Here is a 26,989-nt window from a genome sequence, read left to right on the forward strand (position 1 = left end):
GCAACACATATTTGTGACAAACAACCATCTACCGATTGTTGTGAATAGCCACACAGGAACTGCCCAGTGTGAGTATGCACAAGCAAAATGGTGTATCCCTGTCCAGTGGACACATGTAGCACACATTTTAAAAATACAAACTAGGCCAGGGAACAACGCCACAGAGGCAGACCTATGCTGAACCCACATTGAATGTGCACAGTGTTGGATGACACACATGATTAGGAGGCCAGGGTGTCTCAGGTAGGGGTGGGCGGAATTTGCGAAAGTGACTTTCGCAAATTATTGCGAAAATGTTACAAATCTCCGCAAACACGCGGAAATATTACGAAGATGCGGAAGTTTTTTTCCCGTCCGTTCGTGGTATTTTCTGCATGGTCGCGGCTCGCCGATTTACCCATGCGGTTGCTCGCGGGCGCGGCCATCTTGTTTTCACTGTTCTCGCGGTGCATGATCGCGAGAAGAAAGACGTGATCGCGCGACCAATAACATTACTGCGGGCGCGAACTGTCGTGGAGAACGAGACCGGATCGGGAAAACTTGTCGGCGAACGTGGGGATTCAGGTAAGGTGATCGCGCGCGCGCGAGAATGTATTATTTTACAGCGCGAGCAAGAAACAAATTATCGCTAAGCTGCAGAATGCGGAAATTTTGACATTTTCGCGCTCTCCGCGGAACGCGAAATGTCAAATTATCGCAAATTCCTCGACCGGAACAGAAATTTAGCCCAGGCCTAGTCTCAGGGGACTGTAGTGGGCACACTGCTCCGTGGTCCTGGAATGAGCTGACTGTACCATGTTCAACCGTCATGGCACTATGCATATCTCACACTCATGCACATCATGTCTGAGGCCACAACATTGGTCATGCATGCTGTAAGGGTGTTCATTTGAAAGCTCACACTCCTATGTTGAGAATCATCATCAGTGACAACAAATATGGACCCCCAACATACTGAACAGGTCATGGCACAGGCAAGGTACCAACACAAGTCACAGACCACCCTCCCACATGATGCAGAAAGCTATGTGCATAGAGATTTACTGGCACCCTAGATGAACATGTGCAAATGCGATTACACACAGAACAGGGGACACATGTCAAGGAGGGGAAGGGATGAAAAAGAGGCCCAGGTAACATTGGGGAACAGAAAATGCACTGCACATATAAACTCTGGCAGTGTATTTATGCAAAATAGCAGTTCCTTAAGCTGGTGACACATAACATGACAAAAAGCCATGTTCCTACCCCCTCCTTGCTGCAGTCTCTCCTGTAACTGCCTATCGAGGTCAGGGAAGACCACCGCCAGGACAAGTTTCATGTGGGGGGTCAGGCGTCTGCGGCCGCCGTGGGGGCGAGGAATGTCGAGCCCCAGCTGGACCCGGGCGATCCGCCGGGTCCAGCACCAGATGTCCTGCCACCTCTTGCAGACCTGTGGCAGCTGCCGACTACGCTCCCCCGCAGTTCTCACGGCCCTGACGACATTGTCCCATATCACCCCCTTCTCGTAGGCAGTTACCTGTCAGGATGACAAAGTGACACAACATCAATACACCTGTTCCATGTCCCAGAGACACACATTAGAACATCTTTGAAATGTTGCACAGGGCATAGGATGCTGACATGAATAGCCTCATTCACAACAAGAAATTGGACTGTGTGCAAGCGCCAATGCACTACATGGCATTGAAAGACAACAGGTGGCATGAGGGGTGCAACACACTCACTGATCATACCACACACTGTGCAGCACATGCAACAGCAGGCTGATGGCCAGCACGTGCAAAGCACTCACATGTCCCACTCCACTGACACACCCTCAGCAGACTATACAGACACACCCAGGCACAGATCACTCGCCTGTCATTGACACCAGCGGATACAACCCTCACTCTGCACATGTGCCATTTGCCAGTGGGGAGTCACAGGTGTCGTGCCAGCTCTGCAAGTCAGACACAAATCACGGCTCACTTGTCACATCAGATGGGTAGATCTGTTGCCTCCACCATGCAGCTGTGGTGCAACACTTCACATAGGCACTCACCCACATGACAAGGAATATTCACACACATCAATGTCCATGAGGTCGTACACATCATTTGGACACTCTCAACACAGGTCCACTCAACTCATACAAATCTGCGGGTACAGTCACCTGTCACACCGGGGGACCACTGAATCACCTCAGGACAACAGGAAAAAATATCCACCAAGGTTTTGTCAGGCTGAATGTGTCATGCACTATGCAGTGAAAGTCACTGTAAGCACTATGCAAGTGAGGAGTGCACACAGGAACTACTTCATGCTCTGCATGAGAGCCATAAGCATGACCCCTTCTCCGGGACACACTCTAAACAACATTGCATGTGTGTCCCACCTGGACACAATATTCACTGTCACACAACAGGTGCATAGGCAAAGCTAGTGGACTCAGCACTCACCTGCTCCCCTGGCCTCCCATACAGGCTGGTGTACTGTGGGAGGAGGCTGTCCAGCAAGGCCTCATTCTCCTCAAGGGTGAATGGCTGGGCCCTCTCCACAGTACGTGACATGGTCCAGAGGAAGCAGAGACAGCAGCAATGTTGTCGACTGGAAAGTTGTGCAGGCAAGTGGCCTCTCATGAGTTCTGGCTGCCTTATATCTGTCTTGCTAGGGGCATTCATTTTGAGGAGTACATAGTGATTGGTCTGAATCATTTGCATCATACGTTTACTCCAATCCCTTTAAACATACACCAGTGACAGCATTTGCATCGTTCAAATTTTGAGCATCATGTCAAGTCAACAACCACTTTGCAACATTATATTTGTTGCCCAACTGACTTTTCCAGGACACCTGATGGACAAATTTGAACAGAAAACTCTGTATCCATGACAACCAGCATGCATTTAGGGCCTAATACTTGTCCCTTATGTGTCCCCTATGTAATTTTGAAATCTACACACAGGCACGGTGCGTTTCACACGTACCTCTACGGCACCAGTTGTACAGTGCGTTTGACACGTACGTGTACTACTAGTGCATCCCCTTATGGGTACGCACTAGTAGTACACATACCCGTACGTGTACTACTAGTACACGTACCCGTACGTGTACTACTAGTGTGATCCCCTTACGGGTACACACTAGTAGTACACGTACGTTTATGCACTAGTAGCACACGTACGGGTACGTGTACTACTAGTGCGAACACGTACATGTACTACTAGTGTGTACCCATAAGGGGATCGCACTAGTAGTACACGTACGTGTATGCACTAGTAGTACACATATGGGTACGTGCACTACTAGTGCATACACGCACGTGTACTACTAGTGCGTACCTGTAAGGGGATCGCACTAGTAGTACACGTACGTGTACGCACTAGTAGTACACCTACCCTTACGTGTACTACTAGTGCGAACCCCTTACGTGTACGCAATAGTAGTACATGTACGGGTACGTGTACTACTAGTGCGTACCCGTACGTGTACTACTAGTGTGTACCCGTAAGGGAATCGCACTAGTAGTACACGTACGTGTACGCACTAGTAGTACACGTACCCGTATGTGTACTACTAGTGCGATACACGTAAGGGGATCGCACTAGTAGTACACATACGGGTACGTGTAATAATAGTGCGTACACGTACGTGTACTACTAGTGCATACCCATAAGGGGATCGCACTAGTAGTACACGTATGTGTACGCACTAGTAGTATACATACCTGTACATGTACTACTAGTGCGTACATGTACGTGTACTACTAGTGTGTATCCGTAAGGGAATCGCACTAGTAGTACACGTACATGTACGCACAAGTAGTACACATACCCATACGTGTACTACTAGTGCGTTCCCGTAAGGGGATCGCACTAGTAGTACACGTACGTGTACGTGTACTACTAGTACGTACACGTACGTGTACTACTAGTGCGATCCCCTTACGGGTACGCATTTCACACGCTTACAATGGTAATACAGGCGTAACATGCCAGGATCCGGATGAGCAGGAACATCCACCCTTGGAGGATCAAGGGCTTGCTCAGGAGGCTAGTGATGAGGAGAAGGAGGATACCTGGAGTCAGCTCATACGCAACTTCTTCTCATGATGGTGAGTGACTGGGTATGGGTGTGCAAGCTTGTAGCATTGAGTGGCATGTGTTGCAATGTGTGTGTCCAGCTGAATGAATGCAAATTGACTTTGATGTGTGTTCTGATGTGTCACTCGAGTGATGATGTGATGCCACACAGTTTTGCGGAGAGACTTTCTTTAAACTTTACATGTGTCCAACATTGTTCATGTTTTGTAAATGTCCATGTGTGCGGCGAACACCAGCGAAAATTGTTTTAGGTGACTTCTTGTGTGTCTGTCATCCACAGGGTTTTGCGCATGTTGTCTGCTCGTGTCATCGTTGTCCTCCTGCTATTCCTCATGAGTAATTCGACGTGTGCTGAATCAGCGTTCCATGCACGGACATGTGGAAATGTCAGTTTGGGTAAGGATTGCAGCAAGGCTTTTTGGTGGTGGTACGGGTTGGGAATGTGTGGTGACTGCTTCTGTACATGTTGTGGTACCATGCATACATGTCTTCTCACCATGGAGCATATGACATGTAGCATCACTCCCATGACATGATAGTCACCCTGCTTGACAGTCATCTGTAGTGGAGTGTGGCCTCTGATGAAGGCATCAATGTGTGTAAACCTTGCCTCTGAAACATTGCAGATGCTACGGGTGGACATAGTGGGGGACATCACAACAACAGACTCCATGGGGAATTGCAGCCTCTCCGTGTGCAGCAGGATGTCTTTGGCTCCTCCCATTACCTTGTGTGCCAGTTCATTGGGATTTACATCATCCGTGTTGTGAAGGGTGTGTCCAGCATATGTCCCACATGTTCTGTCAACTGACCTGTGAGTCTGTTAATATGGATGCATATCCCTTTGTGTGTGTATGTGGAATAAAGGTGTTCAGCACAATCCAAAGTGCCTCATCTCTGTCACTGCAGCTCTCTTGCCAGTTTTCATGCGTCATCTATGGCATAAATGTCATAGAATGAGCATCTATGTGTATGTGTACTTTGGCAACATGCATGCAGTGCTTTCTAGCTAATGATCTCTATTGTGCATGAAGTACCTGGTTGTGTATGTATTTGTGCAGGTTGCTTCCCACAACGGGACGTGAATGCCTGCAGATGGTGTGTCTCCTTTGTGCATCTCCGCATTTTGTTGCCTGCTACAGTGGCTGTAATTTATGGTGATTGTTCAGACGTTTTCTCGGAGTGACGCATGAGTGACCTGACACTCCTTCCTTTACATACACCTGTTGCACTGTGCCTTTCAGACATCCTTGTCTTTGTGTGCTAATTTTTGCCTAATTTCTAACCCCTTCCGCCTGCTGCTGCCTCACCTGCGGCACCGCCTCTCCGAGTGCCATGATTCTGCAACCCCCACGCCTCAAAAATGCTCTGCCCTTCCCCCTCCACCCATTCAAAATGCAGCCAGCAGCTTTTCTGTGCCACTGTAGCCCCAGCGCCGTGCCAAAGGCAGGACCGTCTGTGCCTGCAACATGCACAGTGCACGACCCTCTAGTCTTTGCATGACCCACGTCACACAACAGACTCATGCTGCAGTCACTCTCCAAGCAATGTCCTCGTGACAATCATCCGCCTGCTATCAGGCAACCCCTAAGCACACACATGACACCTTCGCATGCTGAGTGTGCTACTCCAACTGCCTACACAGCGCTGCCCAGCCTACCAGACCCTGTCAGAACAACCAGGTAATGTGCCTCCTACTCCACACCCACTCCATCCACCAGCACGCCATTGGACTCTGTTACCTCCTCAACACTACAGCCCCACACATCACTTTCATGACAGTAACCTGGACAAAAGCATCCTCAGCACATGACGTCTTCATTGCCATCTCAGACGGATACAAGATCACCCGCAGGGACGGCAACACCAATCCCGGGAGCTGAATTGCTATTTATTCACAAGTACACCCTCAGAGTCACAAATCCGGGATCGCAGCAACTCCCTGGCAACCCTCAGAGTAACACTCATCTACAGATCTGCAGGCCTACATCCACAATTCCGCTAAGCCATCAACACATACATCTGCACGCATGCCCTCACCTCCACGGGCTAGATGTGGCTGGGGGCCAGTAACTTCTTGCTGGAGGGGAACCACACCACCATCCATCATTGGTCCATCAACATTTGAAGCCACGTCTCCGACAAGCAACACACTGCCCCACACCCCGCTACCGATCCCCCAAAGATGCTTGATGTAAGTCTCCGCAGACAAGCTGTGTGGGACACTCAAAACAACACCACCGCCACACCCTGCAACCTCACGCACTGGATCAGCAACTGACCCAACAATCTTGCCACATTGACGGACTTTCCTGTGAAGCACAACAACAGTTAAGGCATCTCGGACAAGGCAGACCTACTGAACTCCTACAGACCGAGCCGGACTCTTGTGCAAACCTTGCAACACAAAGAGCCATCATTTTCCTTACAGCCCTGGAAAACACCACACACAGCCATCACCATATCATCAGCAAGGACAAGTGGAGATACTTCAGATAGTGCCGAGACACCCATACACACGACATCAAGGAGATCATCAGCATTGTGAGTGAACTGACAGCAGATCTCCATCCAAGACACCCCACCCTTGCAAGGCAGATCCCATCCCTTGCAACTTTGTATCACTGCAAGCTCATGGCCATACACGACAGCCTTGGCACACAGAGGCAGACAGTACTATTATCCACAGGACAAACCCCCCTCAGGTTCTGGCCTCCCGTCAGCAGCAAGTACACAACCTGGCTCATGTGCAACATACACTCTGGCTCTCCATCAGGCCCCTTCCCACACAACATCTCAACCACATCATTCCCCATCCTTGAAGGCCACGTCCAGCACGTCATGAATGTCTCCTTTGAGTTTGCAACATTCCATGGGTGCAGGAGGCATGCAGAGCCCCAGGCCCTTCTTAAACAATGGACGTCAGTACCGCAGGATCTCCTGGTACATCACCCTGCTTCCCTACACAGCAAATGTCATCAGGAAGACACTTAACAAGCAACTGACCAATTTCCTCCATGCAACCAGCTCCAGGCAACCGGCACCAGACCATCTTCCACAGTAATCACACCACTGCAATCGTCATCATTGCCACCACCAACGACAACTTTGCCCTGCTCAACAATGGTGAGGCCACCACCCTTGATATACAAACAGCTTTGCTTTTTTTATGTAAAGATATACAAATAGCTTTGCCACAGAAATATCTGCTCTTTTTATGTAAAAATGAACTTATGACTATTATGCATTTGTATTTAGAACAATAATTCTGTTTTAATGTTTTTATGTTATTCATACTCCATATGAATAAATATATATATTTTCTTAAGAATAAATGTTTCTTCACTGTTTATATTCCATTGATCACAAGAACTTGTTGTTTTTAATTTAGAGACACATATTTTATTATTGTTATCACTCCTCGATTGCCTAGGGTGTTACTTGTCAATATAGAGGCCACCACCCTTTACCTCTCAACGGCATTCTACACATCTCCAACACTGGGATCCAGAGGAGGGCCCAGGATTAAATCAGAAAGTAGCTCACCAGCAAGGCCCAGGGAGTCTGCCTTCACCCTGCAACATGTAGTACACTGGGGTCATCTGGCCCATGCCACAGGGCTCTTCTCTCAGCGTGACGATCTTCAATGTCTCCATGACCCCCCTCTCCACCATCACATGCACACACAACCTCATCATCATCTCGTATGCCATTGACACCCAGCTGCTCCTCAAACTCACCAAAGAGCCAGCCATTGCCAGATCCACACTTCAAGAAGGCATGAGATCCGTTGATGAATGGCTGAACATCAGCCACCTGAGGCTGGACTTGGACAGGACAGAGGTCATCATCTGAGGATTGTCCCCTTACGGCTGGGTCAACTCCTTGTGTCCCACTGGTCTGTGCACCGCACCAGCACCCAGTCGCCACGCACGCAATCTGGTGTTCATCATGGACCCATCGCTCACAATTACCATGCAACTCACCACCATCTGTACCACATGCTGCAACACCCTCCACATGCTGCAAATGACCCACAGATAGATCCACTCCAAGGCAAGACAGGCCATCCCCCTGGTCCAGGACACCAGCCGGCTCAACTACAGCACCGGCCTCTACAGAGAACAACAGCAAAACTGCAGGAGAGCTTGTCCACATCCAGGGTGCATCCGCACACCTCATCTGCAAAATCCCCTGCCCCAGCCACATCACCGCTCACTGTGTGCTGCAGGATTAGGGGTGGGTGACAATTTCTGTTCCGCTCCCGGAAATTGCGACAATTCGACATTTCCGCATTCCGACCGGAACGCGGAAATGCCGAATTGTCGCAATTTCCGGGAGGGAACGGAAATTGTTGCCTGGCCAAGCACTTACAAATATAAATAAAGCAGGGGCCCGAGTGGAAGCTCAAATTCAGTAACGCTTTAATCAGCACAAAACATTCGGGAGCTAGGTCGAGGCTGGGCAGGTGTGCTTTTCTCCCCATATCTACCGTCAAAAATTAGCTGTGGTCCTTACCTGTCCTTGATGAAGCTCTGTGCAGCCATGACTTTATCGAGCGCAATCTCCGTGTAGTTCCTGACACCAGGAGGTTCTCTCTCCTCGTCAGCTGCTCTGATTGGTCTCTGGCCCGCGGCGTCTCTGGACCACGGCATGTGAACTGCATTGGAAGCCCCGCCCCACACACCAGCGGTGGGCAACGTCTTCCGCCCTTTCCCCCACTACGATGGACAGCTGACTCGAGGGACCCCAGGGACGTCGGTGCCGTGGCTGGCAACGTACACAAACTGTAGCAGGCGGCAGCGGCAGGCCGGAAGCACCAATTTCCGCGATCACGGAAATATCGTGTGATCGCGGAAATTGCGTGCATTCTCGCGAGAATTGGCGGAAGTGCCTTCCGCCAATTCCGCCCACCCCTATGCAGGATCACCTTAAGACTCCACAACCACACCCAGGAGGCAGTCCACAACCCCAGACCCAAACCGACCTTGGGCGTGTGTCATCCAACACCCTGTTGGCCCAACACCATGCAGCCGACCTTGCCCTGGCCACCATTCATCACATCCACATAAAAACTGCATGCAGGAGATAGTTCTCCCACCTCGCCAAACAGACCTGGGACTCCCTCCCCGGGTACATCAACATGACCCATGACCTCTACACCTTCATGTAACTGTTCCAAATTGGTCTATCTGAGCAATATTGCAAGCCCCCCCCTCAGCAGCTTGAGGCCATCACGGGTGAGTATTGGGTTCCATGTCTGTATTTGGTAATATATTGTGACCCATGTGTGTCCTCGACCGGACTCAGATCCAAGTGTATGGATGGCTGGAGTTAGTTCCACACTCAGGCATACTTCAACATATCCCCACACGTATATTGTGGACTGATGCTAAATGACTGCAACATGAAATTTCAATTATTAATTATTTAATTTCTAGCTCTGGGGCGTGATTTGTGCACATAAAAATGGGCAATGCAGGGACCATAGAATCCAAAGTTCACAGGGGGAGATGGGATCCTTGGCATTTGAAGTCATTAGAGTCCAGCCCACAGTGTTTGGGATCATTGGTCAGACTGTGACCAGCAAGTCCATGTGGCAGATGATGTCAGTCAATGAGGTGATGCTGTCGTACATGAAGGCCAGGTGCCAGGCCAGGTGACCTGGGAGATGTGGATGGGCCGCTGCCTCTCACGGTCTTTTCCGTGGATGACCAACCTTCCTCGCGGGACCCTCAGATGCAGGCCTTGACGATGCTTGGGACGCTCCGTCGGACGAATCCTCCTACTCCTGCCTCCCTGTGGCTGGTGCTGGTCTGCACCTGGTGGCACAGGGAGGGTTGCCCATGTTGTCGGCGATCCGACGGAGTGAATGGCTTATGTCCCTTTGCACCGCCAGGAGCTCAGCCAGTGTTGCCTCCATCAGTCCTTGGTGTTGTTGTTGACTGACGTGTTGCTCGGCCTGCTGGTTTTTGATCTCTGTGAGGGTCACCACCACCTGGCTGATCTCCCTGGTGTCACGCTGGTATGCCTCCATGATGTTGTGTATGTGTGACATACCAGTCCCTTCAGCTGGCTGGTCAGGTTCTCACCTCCGCCTGCCTCCACTCCCACCACCCCTGCCCACACAAGCCTGGCCTGCCGTTGTGGGCACATCGGGTCTACGGGACCCCTGAGGGATGGCAGTGGCGGTGTTGTCTGCCTCCTCCTGGGTGTCCGTCGCACCTTGTCCCTCCTGGTCAGACTAGCTCAGTTGTTCACTGCGGGCAGGGCTCCTAGGTGTCTCCTGGGATGTGGCAGGAATGGGGGTGGTGGTTGGCACAGATGTTCCTGAACCAGGTGCTGCAGGGGCTTGGATACCAGAGGGTCCAGGTCGGTCGGGGTCATCCGCGGAGTGTTGAGAGGTGTCGCTGCCGGTGGGATGAGGTTCCTCCCGAGCCTGTGACTGTGATTCTTCACCCCCATTGTTGGGGGGATATTCATCACATTGCCCTGTGTGTGAGAGACAGACAACGTTAATGCTGTTTCATGAAACATGCATGTTTCATACACGTTCAAGTTGGCACTGTTCCTCCAGGTAGTTGTATGTGCCTAGCATTCTTCTCAATGTTCACTTGTGGATGGGTATGTTGCGGGGGACAGATTGATATGTTCTCCTGAGTCTTTGACATGTCGATTTGTGGCTTGGGTGCTTCTTCGGCTATGTATTGGTCTTGTTGTGTTGCATGTCCATTGTGACAGTGGGTAAATCCATTGCCTGTCCTAGGGGTGTCTGCTTGTGTAAGGGGTGTGTGTGACAGGGCCTGCTGGTGGGTGTAGTGTGATTTGGCACTGGGGCTCCCAGGTGATGTAGCTGTCCCCCCATGGAGCATGCTGCCATGACAGTGAGTTTGAGTTCCTGTCCTAGCTCTCTGGCCTTGTTGTCTTGGTGTTTGTGTTTGCACTGGTCACAGGAGGGCCTTGTGCTGCCTACACCAGGGCCAAGTGTGAGCTATCTTGTCAGTACTTTCACAATCCCTGTGCATTGCGCATGGTTCATGGGTATGTAGCTGGGCCATATGGGATGAGGGCAATTGTGTCTGATTTGGAATTCCAAAAAGCGTTTTGTGCTACCCACCCTCCCAGCATACCGGACATCCATTCTTGGGTTGGTGCTTCGTGTAGCATGTGACATAGCATGGCCTTGCTTTCTCAATGGGGCATACACATGTTATTGGCATTAGCGTTGTTTTTGACTGTGGTTCTGGCTGGTGATGGCTTGGGGGTAGTTGCGTGCATTTGGTGTAGTTGTGGTGTGGATGCCATTACCCCCCTGTTATGTAAATTGTTTGTGTAATCACCAGGCTCTGGAAGTCCTTGGAGTCCATGTACTCCCACCGGCGTAAGCATGGCCATCACCTTCTCCTCCCAGGGATGGTAATGTACTGGTCTGCGGGGCGCACCACCTCCAGTGATGTTGCTCTCGGCGTAGTGCTCAGTCATTTTTCTCTTGACCGCCCTCCGCAGATCGTACCACCTGGTTTGGCATTCGGTCCTGGTCCTTCTGATGGGTGCAACAGCATTCACCCTATTGACGATCCTCTGCCACAGGCGTGATTTTTCGGCTATGCTGGTCTGTCTGACCAATGTTCCAAACAGCTGTGGCTCGACTCTAATGACTTCATTGACAAGGATCTCCAGCTCCTCTTTGTGAACTTTGGATTCTTGTCTGTGGGCATGGTGTGGAGTGAGGGTGTAGATGGTTGTGGGTGTGTGGGTCTGAATGTGACGGTGTGCGTCTGAATGTGAAGTGGGGGTATGTGTGAAGGAGGTTGTGTGAAGGTGTGTAAGTTAAGGTGGATGGGTGCAGTTGTTTGTGTGCGCTCTCTATCTGCAGTGATTCTGTTGCAAAGGCTCATGGTTTGTGTGCGTGGGCCCTTTTTATTGTTCCATTTGTGGGTAGGTCTCAGTTTGAATTTTTGGTGGGTGTGTTATAAGGGGTGGTTGTGAGTTTGCCAGTTTGGTTGTGTCCAGGTCAGTCCTTTCCATTTTTTGTGCAGTGTAGACGTGTTTTGTGGTGTTGTGCGAGTCGAATAGACCCTCCTTGTGTTGTTTTACAGTGTCTGTGGTTCAGTACTTTACAGGGGTACAAGTCGCACAGGCACACACCCCCATGCGTTGTGTATGTACGGTGCGTACACGGACTTTGGTTATGTATGGTGCTTTCACCGCCATTGCTATGTACGGTGCGTACCCCGACATTGCTATGTACGGTGCGTACACCGCCATCGCTTATGTGCGGTGCGTATCCTGACATTGCTAGGTACGGTGCGTACACCGCCATCGCTTATGTACGGTGCGTACACCAGCATCGCTTATGTACGGTGCTTACACCACCATTGCTATGTACGGTGCGTACCCCAACATTGCTAGGTACGGTGCGTACACCGCCATCGCTTATGTACGGTGCGTACACAGCCATTGCTTATGTACGGTGCTTACACCGCCATTGCTATGTACGGTGCGTACCCTGACATTACTATGTACGGTGTGTACACCGCCATCGCTTATGTACGGTGCATACCCCGACATTGCTAGGTACGGTGCGTACACCGCCATCGCTTATGTACGGTGAGTACACCGGCATCGCTTATGTACGGTGCTTACACCGCCATTGCTATGTACGGTGCGTACCCTGACATTGCTAGGTACGGTGCGTACACCGCCATCCCTTATGTACGGTGCGTACACCGCCATCGCTTATGTACGGTGCGTACACCGCCATTGCATATGTACAAGTCATTCCCCGTGTGCGGGACGGACGTTTTCCGTGCAAATCGTAATTCGGTAAGACGGTCCGGATCGTACTTGTAGGTTCGGACTCTATTTTTACGATTTGTATAGAAAAGTGTCCGGGTCCGTGTTGTACAACTTTTCCAGAATCTGATTCGTACGGATAGGGCGGAATCGTATGTATTTTTCACATACGAATCGTACTTCATGGGTCGGACGGGACTCGTACGATTCGTATGGAAAAATTTACAGATACAAGTCGTACGGGGGAATAAAATACAGGATCAGAATCGGCCCCCATATCTTTGCTGAGGAAGAGAGAGGAGAAAAAGGACTTCCATGCTGACACACTGACGCGAGATGCTGAGGTTTCTGCACGCAGACATTCCAGCTCGCAGTGACCTTCAGGGACCATTTTCATTGGGGGAACACGACTGGTAGGTGTAGCAGTGTGCGACCAATCTGGTTTAACTTTATATTCAGGCTCCCTTGAGCCGGTGGAGTCGACGGACTCATGGTTACGCACCTGCGCGCTACGAGAGGTACTAGACCTGATAACGATTTTAGCAGCTTACACAGCAACCCCACACATTTTCCTACTCCCTGCTGACGAGAGGCAACTACCTCGAAACACGTGTCCAGGGATGGCACACGCCACGCATACTTGCATTCGCACTCGAGCATAGGTGTATCCGCCGACGCTGACCTTCAGGGACCATTTTCATTGGGGGAACACGACTGGTAGGTGTAGCAGTGTGCGACCAATCTGGTTTAACTTTATATTCAGGCTCCCTTGAGCCGGTGGAGTCGACGGACTCATGGTTACGCACCTGCGCGCTACGAGAGGTACTAGACCTGATAACGATTTTAGCAGCTTACACAGCAACCCCACACATTTTCCTACTCCCTGCTGACGAGAGGCAACTACCTCGAAACACGTGTCCAGGGATGGCACACGCCACGCATACTTGCATTCGCACTCGAGCATAGGTGTATCCGCCGACGCTGACCTTCGGGACCATTTTCATTGGGGGAACACGACTGGTAGGTGTAGCAGTGTGCGACCAATCTGGTTTAATTCCAGCTCGCAGTGGTCTGACATCCCTCGCGGGGTGTCCATCTCGAGACCAAGTCCTACAGTCTCTCACTTAATTAAGGTAATGAGATTGACTTTATCCTAGAGGGATTCTTGGCTTTACACCTACATACATGCTAGGTACACTTAGGTACATCTAGTTAGGGTCACATCATAGGAGTACACATTTTATAGTCATGTATTTTTATACCTGCCTGTATTCATAGTTTTAGCACTATGGTAGAAATCTACCATCCTTTTACCCTGTTGATGCATATAATTTTTATACCTGTTTCTGTCTAATGGTTGTTTTAGCACACCTATTTTACACTAGAATGACGCTGGTTTCATAAATGCTTATGGAAAATGTCCCCACCGTTTATTCCGTGTATCTCTCTGAGACAAAGTGAGCACGAGTGACTGAGCAAAAAGTATCGCAATGTTTCAACGATCCCTGTTGGGACAGAGTTGTCATGTTCAATACTTGCCAAAAACTATTCCCTCCTTGGTAAGAGGGGTTTCTAGTGGCACTGTGAGCTTGCTGGTATACAGGCAAACAAGTTGTGGTGTCTGGAATCAGTCTGGACACAAATCTCACAGTCTATGTTGTCTAAACGCGCAGATCCTATATAGGTTTACAGTAACTGGACAACATTACTGGAGGTAGCTGGCGGGCTAGTTGGCCGCTAGGAACTCTCAGTAGTTATTGGGACTTCATTTTCCAATCAAGATTGCACCAGGAGGCACATTTGCAGTGTAGTGGTGTAAGGGGGCGGGGCTTCCAGCGAGTTGCTGATTTGTCTATTTATTTATTTTTAATTTAGGAAAGGGGCTGTGTAGCCCCCTTTCCCTTAGTGCTTTTGGGGACCGAGAGCCCCATCCCCCGGGGCCTGAGCCATTTAAAAAAAAAAAAGGGAAGTGGGTATGGGGCCCCCCTCCTGAGGCCGATTATGCTCAATGGACTCCATCCCTTGTGGCCCAGCATTTGTTTTTTATCTTTTAACTTTTTAAAGAAAGGGGGGCCGCGTTGTCTCCCTTCCCTCGGCCAGTTGTTGCCCCCAGGACCCCATCTCCCAGAGTCTGCCCTCTATTTTTAATTTTAAAAAACATTTTGGAGGGGGGCCACATGGCAACTCTCTAGAGGCCGATATAGCCCTGTGGACTCCATATGCCGCTGCATGGCCAATTCTTTATTTTATTTTATTTTTTTAATGGGTAGGGAGGCCTGAGGAGCAGCACCCCACCCGGGCCATTTTGAGACTTTGCCTCTTTCTGGGTACCACTCGTGAGCCCCAATGTCCCGGTGGTCCCTGCCAGTTCCCCACCTCCTGCGGTAGCATGCATTGCTTTTAGGCAAAAGGCGGCGCTGCTGACATGTTGCTGGTCCTGGGGGCAGCATGGGGAAGCAGGAGCCCCCCTCATGCCTTTTAATTAAAAAAATGCCCCGGGGAGATGGTAGTCCCTGGGGCTGCGGGGAGGGTGCTTCACCCCCGCATTTATTGAATATTGCCCTGGGGAGGTGGCAGTCCCAGGGTCAGTGAGGGCCCCTGCAGGACCCACTTCATATTACAGCATTGCCCCTGGGACCTGGCCCACTTGGGGGCTAAAAGAAAATGAAGTGCGGAAGCAGTGTTTTTTTAATTTTTTTTATTTTCCGAGTGATTCGCAGACCCCACGAGACTCCTGCAGAATGTTTATTTTTAAATAATGCTTTTTAGGGGCCTTGAGGTCCCTGTGGGACCACTTGAGCAGGCCTAGATGGTCAGGGAGTTTCTACCCTGCCCCCTTTTTTTTAACCTTTTTTCTTGTGACTCGGTTTAACCATGTCACAAGATGGCTGCCAATCCGAGCCAGTCTCAAGATCGGGAGGGTTCGAGGATCCTTTGCAGTCACCAGACATTAATATTTGTAAATATACAAATTCATCAGAAACTACTGAATGGATTTACACCATTTAATATAAAGAACGCTTTCTGAATCAAGAGCTACCAAATTTGGCAAAATTCCGTACTGCAGTTCAGGCTTCAGCCTTGTCTAAAGATTCCTATGGAAAATAACGGATCTCTGACAAAATTTCGAAGGTCAGAAATTCGACCTACAAAAATATCGCAACAAAAATATCGTTGTCAAGAATATCGACATCCTATCTACAACATGGTTAGTAAAAAAATATCGAAAATAAAATATCGTTGTCAAAAATATCGTTTTAAAAAATATCGTTTTTTTTGGTTACTGAAAATATGTAAAATAAACATAATAATACTTATAAATAAAATAAACATAATTAAATATATTTCATAATGTTAAAAATTAATAATTAATCAATATAATTTAATAACAAAATAATTAAACATATACATATAGGTGCCGATCACGATCCGTTAAAAAAATTCCCCGTACGACTCGTATCCGGTCTTTTTACCGTACGAATCGTACAAGTGCCGTACAAACTGGCAATCACGATTCGCATGGTACAAAGTCCATACGAACCGCCTTGGGAATTATTCCCCACACGTCCTCGGGTCGGAAAATGTGTCCGACACGTCCTCGGACGATTTACCGTACAAATGTGAAAAGTGAAGTCCGACCGAGGAATCACGATCCAACCCGTGCGTCCGATCTTACAACCGTATGGTAAAAACACCGTCCGCACCGAACTCCCATTGCAACCATGGAGACATGTGCCCGCATACGCGCCCAACACTCCCCCCAGCACCCATACGTTCGAGTCGTACTCCCCGTGAATGTACACCCCCCCGTATGTACACCCGTGTACGTGTCGAACCCCCACCCATGTATGTACACCCGTGTACGTTCGAGTCGTACCCCCACCCCTGTACATGTCGTACCACCGTGTATGTACACCCCTGTACGTTCGAGTCGTACCCCCACCCCTGTACGTGTCGTACCACCGTGTATGTACACCCCTGTACGTTCGAGTCATACCCCCACCCGTGTACGTGTCGTACCACCGTGTATGTACACCCCTGTACATTCGAGTCGTACCCCCACCCCTGTACGTGTCGTACCACCGTGTATGTACACCCCTGTACGTGTCGTACCACCGTGTATGTACACCCCTGTACGTTCGAGTCGTACCCCCACCCGTGTACGTGTCATACCACCGTGTATGTACACCCCTGTACGTTCGAGTCGTACCCCCACCCCTGTACGTGTCGTACCACCGTGTATTTACACCCCTGTACGTTCGAGTCGTACCCCCACCCGTGTACGTGTCGTACCACTGTGTATGTACACCCCTGTACGTTCGAGTCGTACCCCCACCCCTGTACGTGTCGTACTACTGTGTATGTACACCCCTGTACGTTCGAGTCGTACCCCCACCCGTGTACGTGTCGTACCACCGTGTATGTACACCCCTGTACGTTTGAGTCGTACCCCCACCCGTGTACGTGTCGTACCACCGTGTATGTACACCCCTGTACGTTTGAGTCGTACCCCCACCCGTGTACGTGTCGTACCACCGTGTATGTACACCCCTGTACGTTCGAGTCGTACCCCCACCACTGTACGTGTCGTACCACCGTGTATGCACACCCCAGTACGTTCGAGTCGTACCCCCACCCGTGTACGTGTTGTACCACCGTGTATGTACACCCCAGTACGTTCGAGTCGTACCCCCACCCGTGTACGTGTCGTACCACCGTGTATGTACACCCCTGTACGTTCGAGTCGTACCCCCACCCCTGTACGTGTCGTACCACCGTGTATGTACACCCCTGTACGTGTCATACCATCGTGTATGTACACCCCTGTACGTGTCGTACCCCCTCGTGTATGTACACCCCTGTACGTGTCGAAGCCCCACCCGTGTATGCACACCCCTGTACATGTCGTACCCCGGTGTACCTACACCCGTGTACGTCAGAGTCGTACCCCCACCCGCGTATGCATGGAGCGTACCCCCACCACAACATCCTACGGACGGAGCGCACCCCAGGCCCCAACATCACAACCGAATGTACGACTCGTACCAAGCCACACACAAGGACAGCACTGTACAACAAAATGGGCCATGTACACACCGTATACACGCCAAAAAACGCATGTACACAACCAGGACAAAGCAAAACGACACAAGAATACACCATTCGAATGGCACAAAGCCACAAAACATTTCCAACAACTACCAAAACAACACATTCACTGACCTGCAACTGCCAAAAACAAACAGAGGCCCAAAACACCACCACTCCTTATAACACACCCACCCAAACTTCAAACACAGCCACACCCACCAATGGACCAATAAAAAGGGCCCACACACACAAACCATGAGCCTTTGCAACAGACTCACTGCTGCCAGACCCCACAGACAACCTACAGCACCAAACTAGAAGCTTCACCACACCTTACACTTGCACACCTTCACACAACCACCTTCACAAACACCCCCTCATCACATTCACACACACACCTGCACAACCACACCCACACACCCACAACCATCCACACACCCCCCCTCACCATCCACACCCACACCCCTCACCATGCCCACTAACAAGAATCCAAAGTTCAGTAACCGAGAGTTGGAGGTCCTTGTCGATGAAATCCTCAGAGTCGAGCCACAGCTCTTTGGAACATTGGTCAGACAGACCAGCATTGCAGAAAAAACAGCCATGTGGCAGACCATCGTCGATGCTGTGAATGCTGTTGCGGACACCAGAAGGAACAAGCAGGAATGCCAAGCCAGGTGGTACGATCTCCGGAGGAGGATCCGAGCCAAGATGACGGATGAACACAACCAGGCCAACGTCACTGGAGGAGGGCCGTCCCACAGACCCGTACACTACCATCCCTGGGAGGAGAGGGTGATGGCCATACTGCCGGTGGAGGCAGTCGAAGGATTAGGAGGACTCCGAGACCCGGGTGAGTACACAAACAACGCACCTCACATGGGGGGAACGTCATCCACAACCAAACTCACAAACAGGCACGCAACCACCCCAAGCTATCGCATGACTCAACCACACTCCATGAACACGCACATGCCACTGGCGCCACCATGCCCCATGCACCCAGCTGGACAATGTCAAGTCACAGGCCACAGAAGACACCAACACATGACACGTAACCCGGATGGCGGGAGGGTGGGCCCCAAAATTCACATAGTGCAACTCAGAAGCAGACAACAATGCCCTCTGCCCATATGGCCTAGGTCACAGCCAGACAAACAGTGTGTCCCCACACAGGAAAGACTCACCAGCAAATGGCGGACGCCTTGCATTAACACATGGGGGTGAAGGCACTGTTTTGCACATGACAGCAGCTAATGAACAGCCAACATTGTGAAAGAGTGGCAGCACACACCACCACAGCAGCAGCGCAGAGACACACACTACACCCAATGGGTGCCTGGAGATCAGAAACAAACTCACATCAACAAGCCACGGGCCATTCACAAGATCTGCTAACAGTGTGTGCCCAGGAAGCTGGGCTGAGGTGACAGAGGGTGACACACAGAGGGAGGGAGAGGGGGACAGAGAGGGAGGGAGAGGGGGACAGAGAGGGAGGGAGACACAGGGACACGGACAGAGGGAGGAGGCTGACACACGAAGGGAGGGAGAGGGGGACAGAGAGGGAGGGAGACACAGGGACACGGACAGAGGGAGGAGGCTGACACACGGAGGGAGGGAGAGGGGGACAGAGAGGGAGGGAGACACAGGGACACGGACCGAGGGAGGAGGCTGACACACGGAGGGAGGGAGAGGGGGACAGAGAGGGAGGGAGACGCAGGGACACGGACAGAGGGAGGAGGCTGACACACGGAGGGAGGGAGAGGGGGACAGAGGGGGAGGGAGACACAGGGACACGGACAGAGGGAGGAGGCTGACACACGGAGGGAGGGAGAGGGGGACAGAGAGGGAGGGAGACACAGGGACACGGACAGAGGGAGGAGGCTGACACACGGAGGGAGGGAGAGGGGGACAGAGAGGGAGGGAGACAAAGGGACACGGACCGAGGGAGGAGGCTGACACACGGAGGGAGGTAGAGGGGGACAGAGAGGGAGGGAGACACAGGGACACGGACAGAGGGAGGAGGCTGACACATGGAGGGAGGGAGAGGGGGACAGAGAGGGAGGGAGACACAGGGACACGTACAGAGGGAGGAGGCTGACACACGGAGGGAGGGAGAGGGGGACAGAGAGGGAGGGAGACACAGGGTCACAGACAGAGGGAGGAGGCTGACACACGGAGGGAGGGAGAGGGGGACAGAGAGGGAGGGAGACACAGGGACACGGACCGAGTGAGGAGGCTGACACACGGAGGGAGGGAGAGGGGGACAGAGAGGGAGGGAGACACAGGGACATGGACAGAGGGAGGAGGCTGACACACGGAGGGAGGGAGAGGGGGACAGAGAGGGAGGGAGACACAGGGACACGGACCGAGTGAGGAGGCTGACACACGGAGGGAGGGAGAGGGGGACAGAGAGGGAGGGAGACACAGGGACACGGACAGAGGGAGGAGGCTGACACACGGAGGGAGGGAGAGGGGGACAGAGAGGGAGGGAGACACAGGGAGAGCAAATCAGCCATGTGGTGTGTGGGAATGTCTGCTCGTCAGCAGGTGGACTGCGTGCATGTAGACAAGGGTGGCCAGTGCCAGCACCCCCCCTCTCCTCCATGGCAAAACACAGGGCCATGTCACAACCTGTGCACGAGCACAACGACAGCTACCTGCATCATTGAAGTGTGTGTAACTACTTCATGTGCCCACGTACAGTGCAACATGGAAGGCGCCAATGCACGGCTCGCCACACCTGCCCACTCCACTGCTGACTGCAGTTACACTTGGCGCAGCAAGTAAGACTGTGCCACACATAGTTAAAGGCGCCAAAGCTGTGCCCAAGGGACACACCCATGCACAAGTGCACTGTGAGTGGAATGCAAGACAGATCCAAATTCCCAGAGGAAATGTTCCAACTTTGAAACTGATGAAACATGGATGTTGCATGGACCAAAATTAACATTGTCTCTCTCACACACAGGTCAACCTCGTGGTTCACCCCCCAACACTGGGGGGGAAGACTCACAGGACCCGGCTCTGCGGGAGGCCGATCCCACCGGCAGCGACGACTCTCACCACTCTGTGGACGACCCCGAACAACCTGGCCCCTCTGGTGTCCAACCACCTGCAGCACCTGCGTCAGGTACAACGGGGCCAACCACCACCCCCACTCCTGCCACATCCCAGGAGACACCCAGGATCCCTGCCCCACCACCACAAAGCAGCCAGGCTGGCCAGGAGGGACACGGTGTCCCGGGCACCCAGGAGGAGGCAGGCGACAACGCCAATGCCACCCCTCAGGGGTCCCGGAGACCCGATGTGCCCACAAGGGCAGGCCAGGTGCAAGTGGGCAGGGGTGGTGGGAGTGGAGGATGGCGGAGGCGCCAGCCTGACCAGTTGGCTGGGGATCCGGTATATTCCCATGTCCGAAACATCCTGGACACATACCGGCAGGACACCACGGGCCTGGCCCAGGTTGTGTCCGTCCTCGAGGGGATCAAGACCCAGCAGGCCCAGCAACATGCGGAGCTACATGCCTGTCTACTGCATCACCAACGGAGGATGGAGGACGGACAGGCTGAGCTCGTGACGGCGTACACGGGAATTCACGATACACTCCGTCGGATGGCCGACAACATGGGCAACCCTCCCTGTGCCAGAAGGCGTAGAACATCACCACCCACAGGGAGGGATCAGGAGGAGGAGGAGGAAACATCCGATGGAGCATCCCAGACATCGTCACGGCCTGCTTCTGAGGGTCCCCGCAGGAGGGTGGGTCGTCCACAGAAAAGACCGTGAGGGTCGGCGCTACAGCACCATCTCCCAGGACACCTGGCCTGGCACCTGGCCCACTGGAGCAACAGCAGCACAGCATCAAAAGACATTCTCTGCCACATGGCCTTGCTGGTCACTGTCTGACCAATGTTGACAAAGACTGTGGCATGGACTCTGAGGATTTCAAATGGCGAGGACACCAACTCCCCTACTGAACTTTGGATTCCAAACACCCGGAAAGCCCCTCATGTCATACCCCCCCCCCCCCCCCACTAAAATAAAAAGTCACACCATGAAGAGAAGATGCCTGCTGGTTGCATTATTACCTTACATGTGTCTTGTAAAGTCTAACCATGCCTGAGTTCTCTTTTGACTTCAACCATCCACACCCTGGGGCATGAGTCTGGCACAGGACACACGGGTCACAGTGTATTAGGCAAGACAGACATGGAGCACCATACACACCCGTGATGGGCCCAACCAGCTGAGGGGGTGGCCGCACAACCGTGCTGACAGACATATTGAGTACAGCAACAGTCATGCGCAGAGGTCAGGGATCATGTGGAGTGTCCTGGGGGGCACCCAGGTATGTGTAGACAGGTGGCAGAACCATGTCCTGCAAGCTTGAGTCCAGTGGATGCACATAATGGGGGCCTGGCCAACGTTGGATGCATGGGGATGGCACATGTCACAATACCCACACAGTCATCGACATCATGCACAATACACAGTCTCATCCCACACACAGAGCTTGCATCTTGCTACTCGACACATAGACACATAGCCACTATCAGGGAAAACCATGCCAGACATGCTGGATGCACCGTGGCAACACACCAGCATTGACTGAGAAGAGGCACCTTGGAGGCATAGGGACACCTTTATTAGTCATGTTTACGGGATTGCAGAGGCAACTTGAAGTACACATGAACACTTCATGTGGAGTAACATGTGGGTCCAACACTGGCACCCCCCTTCTGCAGCACAAATGCGTGATAGCCATGGAACTGGCACACAAGCATCGGCTAACAGCTAAACACCCACAGCTGCTCACGGAGAGCCTGCCATACACCATTGATCCGCTGATGTGGAAGTCCAACAGCATGTCAAGCCAATGCAAACCATATGTGTCCAAGGGCAGTGTTACACACATTGATGCCATCATCACAATCCACTATCCCATCACTGATGACAGTCTGACCATCTATTCAGGTGTACCCAGCTGCATGTCATGTGTACCATGGTGATGCAACATGGCTGCAGAGGAACCAAACATCGACAGGGGCAGTGTGCATACATCGTGAACAACTGCCACGCCCAATACACCCCTGATGCATCCCTTACCCTAAGGAGACTTCCAAACGTGTCCGTGCCTGTAACGCTGAGTCAGCACACGATGACGTGTCCATGAGGAATAGCAGTGCCACAACAATGCAAGCAGCAGACGGCATGCACAAGTACCTGGGGAAGAGAGACACACAAGAAGTCAGCCACAAAAAGCACAGCCACTTGCATGTGCATTTACTCGACACGTGTATGAATGACAACATGCTAGGTCACAATTATGACTGGGGAAATACAACCATCACTGGCACCATCACTCCAGTGACACACCCACACACACCTCTGACTCACGTGCCATACATGCAGGTGGAGACACACATCACAACACATGCCACACGGGGACCAATGCGTGCACACTCAGACACTGGTACTCACCACTAAGCAAAGAAGTCGCGTATGAGCCGAGTCCGGATGTCCTCTTGCGGCTCCACATCCTCCACATCACTAGCCCCATTGCCAAGCCCTTCGTCCTCCACGGGTGGATGGTCCTCGTCATCTTGATCCAGGATGAGTGGCACAGCTTTCTCAACTGCCATGTTGTGCAGCATGCAGCAGACCATGAAGATTTTGCAGACCTTCGCCGGGGCATATGGGAGTGCGCCGCTGGTCTTGTGTAGGCACCTGAATCGGCTCTTCAGCAGGCCAAACGTCCTCTCTATCACTCGCCTTGTCCGGCCATGGGCGGTGTTGTAGCGGAGCTGGGCCGGCGTGATGGGATTGCGGTGAGGTGTGATCAGCCATGGCATGTTGGGATAGCCAGCGTCCCCTACATGGGAAGCACATGGACATCGTTAGAACAGGAGAAGCGGTCGTGCTGGAAGTCTACGCAAAATACAGGACAGACAGACTGTACCCACCAACAACACATGCTCGTTCGTTGCGCAGCTGCGTCATCATTTCAGGCATCCTGCTACGCCTCATGATGTAGGCATCGTGTGCTGATCCTGGGAAACGAGCACAGACATGTGAAATCACCATGTTGGACAGACACACCACAAGGGCATTGATGGAGTGGTAGTGCTTGCGATTGCGGTACGCTACCTCCTGTGCGTGTGGTGGTACCAAAGCAACATGTGTCCCATCTATGGACCCAATGACATGGGGCATCCCTCCCAGGGCATAGAATCCACGCTTGACCCCAGTCAACATTTCAGGGGTAGGAAAATGTATGAAGTCATCCAGGTGAATCAACATGGCCTCTAAGAAATCATGCAGCACACGGTAGAACATGCTCTGGGACATGCCACCAACATGAGCTATGGTATTTTGAAAGGTACCCGTGGCTAGAAAATGTAGGGCTGCCATTACCTTCAGCTTGGGTGTCAGTGCCGTAGGATACCTGTGCAGCGGTTGCAGGTGTGGTGCCAGTCTCGCCGTCAAATCCAGAATCAACCATTGGGGGAAGCGGTAGCACCGGATACAATCATTCTCCCGCATGGCAGCCAAGTCCGGAATTGGTCGGGGAAGAGGCGGCGCTCTGCAGTAATTTGGAAGTGACAAGGAAGAGTGAGTGCACCACAACAACAAATAATTTGTCCTGAGCACATGTTAATCTGTCTATACACATATGCGACATACAGAGTCAGGTATGTGCCACATGCCCTGGACACGTATGGCTGGCAGGTGACACTCCTACCAAGACCCAGCTACACACGCAGATTGAGAACCTCCACATGCCATGGCATGGGATTAGCTGTGTCCCAGTGCAAGTGAACAGCCAGACGCAAGACAGGAGTGACATACACCCACACATCAGCAGAAGTAGGATGTCGATTGCAGAGACTGGTAGCGGAACACTAGAGCCACAGGTCACATGACATTACACTAGGACAGCCCACACACCTTGCCATGAAGGTGCACATGTCATGACTCACCACACATTCATAGAGAGGATACAGACATGTCCTTGTTACGCTACTCCGTGTCCCATGCATACATACGCACCTCACATCCGATACCACATGTGGCATGGTGTGCGGAACAGTGTGCCATGGCCATCTACACACAGACACATGTTGGTTGCTGCAACGGCTGCAGCTTTTGAGGGAGCTCAAACATCTACCTAATGTGAACCCCCCACACATACATGACATAGTCACATCGTGCACCGTGGGTAGTGACATGTCAGGTGTGGTAACCCCTGTACCGGGCCTCAGGGGACACTTGCGTGTGTTGTTGTCCGTGCCATGCCAGTGACGCTCATGCCAAGTGTGCAGTACGACATGCACACATGTCAAAGGAGTCAAGGGCATGCCTGGCACACATTGCACCGTCACACATTACATATGTACACATCTCATCATACATCTGGTGCCTTCTCCACTCAGGAGTATTGTGCCACATCACAGCCTTTCACACCTGTGCCCTACACATGTAGTACTGCCCAGACAATGCCCTGATGTCCATCCATGGACAAGTATGTCAGCCCTATTCCTTCCTGTGTGCTGCCTGTCACCACTGTGATGTGTGAAAAACACCGTACTTCTGCTAAGAGGGCCTGTGTATCTTCCCGTATCACTATGGGAGTGCTGCCGTATGTGTACCCATCGTGATGGTGAGCGTACAGGCGTGTGTACGGTCCGTACCACTACGAGTACGCATATGCAAGAACACTCATAGTGGTACGGCCCGTACACGCGTGCCTACGTTCACTTTCACTATGGGTGTCCTCGCGTATGCGTACTCGTAGTGGTACGGCCCGTACACACACCTGTACGCTCCCTATCACTATGGGTGTCCTCGCGTATGCGTACTCATAGTGGTACGGCCCGTACACACGCCTGTACGCTCCCTATCACTATGGGTGTCCTCGCGTATGCGTACTCGTAGTGGTACGGCCCGTACACACGCCTGTACGCTCCCTATCACTATGGGTGTCCTCGCGTATGCGTACTCGTAGTGGTACGGCCCGTACACACGCCTGTACATTCACTTTCACTATGGGTGTCCTCGCGTATGCGTACTCGTAGTGGTACGGCCCGTACACACGCCTGTACGCTCCCTATCACTATGGGTGTCCTCGCGTATGCGTATACGTAGTGATAGTGAGCGTACAGGCGTGTGTACGGGCCGTACCACTACGAGTATGCATACGCAAGGACACCCATAGTGATAGGGAGCGTACAGGCGTGTGTACGGACCGTACCACTACGAGTACGCATACGCGAGGACACCCATTGTGATAGGGAGCGTACAGGCGTGTGTACGGGCCGTTGCTATGCATTTGGGGTGCCCTAGGGCCCCGGAACGCACCGTACCTGTGTGTGAAGCTCCAAATTACATAGGGGACACATGAGGGACAAGTATTAAGGCATACATGCATGCTGGTTGTCATGGAGACCAAGTTTAAACTTTGATTTTGTTCTGGAAGGTGCACAGCAGAAGTCAGTTGGAATGAATCTACTTTGTTGCAATGTGTTTGTGGGTTGACATCATGCTGAAGAAAAAAACAGAATAAGAACCCACTGACTGCTAGGTTTGAAGGGATTGGAGGAAACATAGGATGCAAATGTGAGTGACCAATCACTCTGCACTCCTGTGCATGAAATGGGCCAGCAAGGCAGATATAAGGCAGCCAGGTCCCATGAGGGAGCACTTGCCTGCACATCTCTGTATTCCACGACCCAGCTGCTGCTACTGATTCCCTGGAACCATGTCAAGGGCTGTGGAGAGGTCACAGCCATTCACCCTGGAGGAGAACATGGCTTTGGTGGATGTGATCATCCCACAGTACCCCATGCTGTATGGGCGACCAGGTTATCAGGTGAGTGCAGTGTCCACTGGCACAGACTGTGTCCCTTTTTTGTGACTGTGACTTCTGCCATTGTGTCCAGGTGTGACACACATGCTATGTACTGTAGGGGGGGTCCCAGGGGGGGGGAATGCCTGATGTCTCCCAGCAGTGCCCAGAG

This window comes from Triturus cristatus, chromosome 12 (genome assembly GCF_964204655.1).
Source record: "Triturus cristatus chromosome 12, aTriCri1.1, whole genome shotgun sequence".
In the NCBI taxonomy this organism is placed as follows: Eukaryota; Metazoa; Chordata; class Amphibia; order Caudata; family Salamandridae; genus Triturus; species Triturus cristatus.